The sequence below is a fragment of the Triticum aestivum genome, chromosome 1A (genome assembly GCF_018294505.1).
Source record: "Triticum aestivum cultivar Chinese Spring chromosome 1A, IWGSC CS RefSeq v2.1, whole genome shotgun sequence".
Taxonomy (NCBI): Eukaryota; Viridiplantae; Streptophyta; class Magnoliopsida; order Poales; family Poaceae; genus Triticum; species Triticum aestivum.
Window position 1 is genome coordinate 373,379,077 of NC_057794.1, and position 6,000 is coordinate 373,385,076.

Below are 6,000 nucleotides of genomic sequence, written 5' to 3' on the forward strand. Positions count from 1 at the left end.
TAAAGGACCTGAAGTCGTGCTTCTTGGTGTTGGCCACCCGAAGAGCCGCCAGCTTCTCTTCTCGCGCATCTTTACAGTGGACTCGGGCCAGACACAGAGCAACATCTGCACCACACCGAGCCGAGGACTTTTTCCATTCCTGCACTCGACCAGGGATCGTGTTCAACCGGGCCATCAGCGACTCAAGGTCATTCTGAAGTGTCTCCTCAGGCCAGAGCGTCGAGTCGATGCGAGATGTGGCGGCCTTCAGCCTTGCGAGATAGTCCACGACAGCTGCGACACGAGACTCCAGTCGGAAAACATCCATGGCAACTTCGTCGTTCACCGGAGAATTGACGGGGTCGAGGTTTGGCTCCAGCCGACTAGTTTCTTCTTCAAAGTTTTGACAGAATTCTGCAAGGATGATCACTAAGTCAAGGGGATGGTCGAATGGAAAAACCACAATTGGAAATGTTTGCCAAGCATAGAGGTTTACCTTCAAGCATAAGAAACAGCTTCTTGGCAAGACCACTCAGGAAGGCCTCCAGATCAGTTTTCTTCCCAGTCAATTTGCTGACTTGGTCGGTCAGGGCAGCTTTATCAGTTTTTAGTCGACTGACCTCCTTGTTGGCGATCCCAAGAGCAGCCTTCAGATTGGTATTGTCTTGTTCAAGCTTGGTGACTGAAGCTAACTTCTCGTCAGCAAGCTCGATCTTCTCAGCTAGCTCAAGGTCTTTCTTCTGTTGGGCCTCCCTTACCTTACCTGCAAGTTACAGCAAGATCAGATTTTGAAACAAGCAAGGGGAAAAGCAGTCGTCAGGGCCTCACCAAACATACCTTCGGTCTCCTCCTTCGCCTTTGTCAGCTTCTCCTGAACCAGCTTCAGGCTCAGCTCGAGTTGAGTATGCTTGTGTTCCAGCTCAGAGTAGCGACTCACAAGATCACAAGAGTTCTGCGAAGAACCAATCGACTAAATGTCAAATATAATTCACTTCCGAGTGAAAAAGGAAAAACACACGTTTCTAAGACTACAGCCGAATACAAGCATTCGACCGTAGTCTCGGGGACTACACCCAGTGGGTGCACTCAGCGTGCCCCCACTAATTCTGTTGAAGACAAAGTCGACCAGTCGACCTCAAAATAAAAAAAAGAGCGAGATGCATTCTCTAAGACTGTGATCAACTGCAAGCAGTCGACCACAGTCTCGGGGACTACACCCAGTGGGTGCACTCAGCGTGCCCCCACCGGTTTGTGAAATCCAGTCGACATAGTCGACTGACAGAAAAATTGACATCATAAAGCCTAAGGCCGACTGCCAGCAGTCGACCTTAGCCTTGGGGACTACACCCAGCGGGTGCACTCAGCGTGCCCCCGCTAACACGGAGTTTATTCGACACACCCAGTGGGTGACTACTATAAATTCCGGAAAGGAAAAGTTTTTGGTAGCATATCCAACAGAACAAACAGTGGTCGACTGACCTGGACATTGCTTTGGAGGGCAGAATTGGCGTCATAAGCCGCCTGGCTCGCATCCCGGATGGTCTTCAGCTGCTCCATCATGATTCCCGCCTGGCGTATCGCCTCCTTCGCTGCGCTAGCTTGGTCCTCTGGGACGTGGTGCGTCGTGAAGAGGGAGGGCTGCTGAGCACTCGTCAATGGATCTGCGAAGGACACCATGTGTCGAGTAGTGTTCTCTTCCTCCACAGTCAGAATCTCAGGCGCCGTCACATCCTGAGGCACCTTACTGGCGGACGCTTTCCGACTCCTCCTGCGCTTCAGCGGCTCTTCATCTTCATCATCATCAGGGAGATTGATAACAGTATTGGGTGGAGCTACGGAGAAGAATCAGGATCAGAGATCACGAGTCAGTCGACATCAAGATCAGAGATCGCGAGTCAGTCGACTAAGAACGGCGTTAAGAATACAGTACCTGGGTTCGAAGTTGCTGCGTCCTCCATCTCGTGGTCATCAGCCCGGGCCGAGGTTTCAGAAGTAGCAGCACTGCAACTCCAAAGGATCAGTCGACTAACTTCAGCGTCGACCAGAGACAAAGTTCGCACAAAATAAGAAAATATGAGCAGCACGGTTACCCTGATATGGTGGGGATGGACACCTTCATCTTCGGCAGGAGCTTGACCGGCTTCGACGAGGCCGCCCTGGGCTGCTTCGGCGCCTTTTCAGTCGGCACCAGAGAGGTGGTCCGAGGGCGCTTGGTCGACTGAGTGGCGGTCGCAACCCCCTTACCACGTTCGGTCGAAGGGTCGTGGACAAGTTTCGACCGCCTTTCTGAGCGCGGTGGTACGACCTCCTCCTCCTCTTCTTCCTCGTCCTCGACGTCATCTTCGTCACCGTCATCATCATCATCGTCGTCATCATCCTCTGCAACATCCGAGTCCCATTCCTCCTCTTCCTGGCTCTCGCCCCCGCTCGCCTCGCCCTCCTCAGTCGAAGCTTGTGCCCCATTGGGCATCGAGTACAGCTCGGTGAGGGCCTAGCAGATGTCCAGACAAGGATCAGTCGACCAGTCGGCAGGGTAAACAGAAATGAATGCGACAAGAGCGCAGTGGAGAGCAGGGCAAGTGTACCTTGTTTGGATCGCTGTTGTGGTCGAGTGGAGGAATCCTTCTGGCTCCGCGTGGGTTATCCTTGTTTCCGGTAACGGCTACCATCCATCTTTCCAGAGTGACGTCGTCGACTGCTTCTGGATGGACTCTAGTCTCGTCTTCGGTCCCACGGTACAACCACATGCAGTGGCTCCGGAACTGAAGGGGCTGGATGCGACGCCTGAGGAAGACCTCCAGGAGGTCCATGCCCGTCACTCCCTCCCGAACCAACTGCACCACGCGCTCCATCAACATCTTCACGTCAGCTTTCTCCTCCGGAATCAGCTTCAGAGGGGAGGGCTTGTTCACTCGGTCCATGGTAAACGGAGGGAGTCCACTCGACTGCCCTGGCGTCGACTGGACCTGGCAGTAGAACCAAGTCGACTGCCAGCCTCTGACGGACTCGGGAAAGGTCATGGGCGGGAAGGTGCTCTTATTCCTCACCTGGATCCCCAGACCCCCACACATTTGGACGACTCGGGTTCTCTCATCACCTGGGCTCGCCTTCTTCACGGTCTGAGATCGACACGTGAATATATGCTTGAACAAACCCCAGTGCGGTCGACAGCCCAGGAAACCCTCACACATGGACACGAACGCGGCAAGATAGGCAATAGAGTTTGGGGTAAAGTGGTGGAGCTGCGCTCCAAAGAAATTCAAGAAGCCACGGAAGAAAACACTCGGCGGCAAGGAAAATCCACGATCAACATGGGTGGCCAAGAGCACACACTCACCCTCTTCTGGCTGGGGCTGCCACTCCTTCCCCGGAAGCCTCGCAGCTCCATGAGGGATCAAGCCCTCGTTGGCCATGTCGAGGAGGTCATTCTCGGTGATGGTCGACTGGATCCAGTCTCCTTGGACCCAGCCCTTCGGCAGGCGGGATCTGGACGAGGACCCGCCGCGGCTGGTGGATCTCCCCTTTGCCTTCTCCGACGCCGACGCCTTCTTCGCACGTTCCAGCGCCGCCGTCTTCTCCTTGGCCATGGTTGCCGGCGAGATGCGCGAAGGGAAGTGGTGCGGGGGCGAGAGCGAGCACGCTGGGCGGAGAAGAAGGAAGCAGAGAGAGAGAGAGAATGCTGAGGCGCAGCACAGGAATCCTCACCGGGCGCATTTATAAGGTCCCTTCCGAGTGGATGACATGTGGGCCCGATCGATCTAATCATATCAGGAACAGTTATGCAGACGGGATACGTGGCGGATAAAGCGGCGCGGAGATCGAGGCGTCTATGTCCCGTCCCATCCGAACGCCGCGGTCCGCTCCACTTCGCGCGCGTCCCCAAATTTCGCATCCCGCGGAATCCGCGAACGGCAGATCAGTCTGTCAGACGCGGAGTTCCCTGCGATCCGTCGCTCGGGGATCGTCAAAGCCCGAAATATCACTCGACAAAAGAAGAGAATGGATCAAGTCGACTGAAGACAAGTTGCTCACTGTCAACAAAGAGGTTCTTTGGTCCAGAACAGCGCACGACCAGAGCGCAAAGGTTAATCGGAAACGACATCGACTCCTTCTTCACTCGAAGCCTCAATCCATTCGGGGGCTAATGATGGGGTTATGTACCTAGGGTAGGGTCATGGACCTGATCCAAGTAACTTACCCAAGGACATCCTTAGAAGAGGTCGCCTTCCAGTCGACCAACGAAGACTCACTCGACTGGCCTGAAGGACTCGACCACGAAGACTCACTCGACCACCAGGAGGTCAAGAGGCACTCTGCACTGCAACGGCCTGTAATTAAGTAGCCTTTATGATAGTTAAGACACTTTATGTGGGGCGTTACCAGTAACGCCCCAGACTTAACTCACCTTAAACCCTCTCCTACGTGGGCTGGCTGGGGTCCTGGCGCACTCTATATAAGCCACCCCCCTCCACAGGCAGAAGGGTTCGGCACCTTGTAACTCATATACTCATAATCCACTCGACCGCCTCCGGGCTCCGAGACGTAGGGCTGTTACTTCCTCCGAGAAGGGTCTGAACTCGTACATCCCTTGTGTTTACAACCTCTCCATAGCTAGGACCTTGCCTCTCCATACCTACCCCCCACTCTACTGTCAGGCTTAGAACCACGACACACGGTACCCAAGAGGCTAGCAATGATGGAAGGGTGAGAGTGCGTATAATCCATGGACTCAACATTAGTCATAAAGAACTCACATACTTATTGCAAAAATCTATTAGTCATCGAAACAAAGTACTACGCGCATGCTCCTAGGGGGATAGATTGGTAGGAAAAGACCATCGCTCGTCCCCGACCGCCACTCATAAGGAAGACAATCAATAAACACCTCATGCTCCGACTTCGTTACATAACGGTTCACCGTACGTGCATGCTACGGGACTTGCAAACCTCAACACAAGTATTTCTCAATTTCAAAATTACTCGACTAGCATGACTCTAATATCACCATCTTTACATTGCAAAACTATTGCAAGGAATTAAACATATCATATTCAGTGATCTACAAGTTTATGTAGGATTTTATGACTAACCATGTGAATGACCAGTTCCTGTCATCTCTCTAAATAGATATAAGTGAAGCATGAGAGTTTAATTCTTTCTACAAAAGATATGCCCACTCTCTAACAAGTATAAGTGAAGCAAAAGAGCATTCTACAAATGGCGGTTGTCTAAGTGAAGAGAAACAGGCAATCCAAACTTCAAATGATATAAGTGAAGCACATGAAGCATTCTATAAAGTCATACTCAAAAGATATAAGTGAAGTGTAAAGAGCATTCTATAAATCAACTAAGGACCATATCATACCAGCATGGTGCATAAAAGACCCTAAATGCAAAAGACGCTCCAAGACTTGCACATATCGCATGAACGAAACGAATCCGAAAACATACCGATACTTGTTGAAGAAAGAGGGGATGCCTCCCCAGCACCCCCAAGCTTAGACGCTTGAGTATCATTGAATATTTACTTGGGGTGCCTCGGTAATCCCCAAGCTTGAGCTCTTGCCTCTCTTCCTTCTTCTCACATCGAGACCTTCTCAATCATCGAACACTTCATCCACACAAAACTTCAACAGAAAACTCGGTAAGATCCGTTAGTATAATAAAGCAAATCACTACTCTAAGTACTGTTGCAAACCAATTCATATTTTGTTTTTTCATTGTGTCTACTGTAATATAACTTTTTCATGGCTTAATCCACTGATATAAATTGATAGTTTCATCAAAACAAGCAAACTATGCATCAAAAACAGAATCTGTCTAAAACAGAACAGTCTGTAATAATCTGAACATTCACCATACTTATGATACTTGAACAATTCTACCAAAATTAGAAAAAATAAACAATTTGTATAGGAAGACAGTGCAAAAAGAATCAGAACCATTTGACGTTCCAGCTAAAAATGTAAAATCATGCACTACAGCCAAAGTTTCTGTCCTGCATCGTACAAACCATCAAGC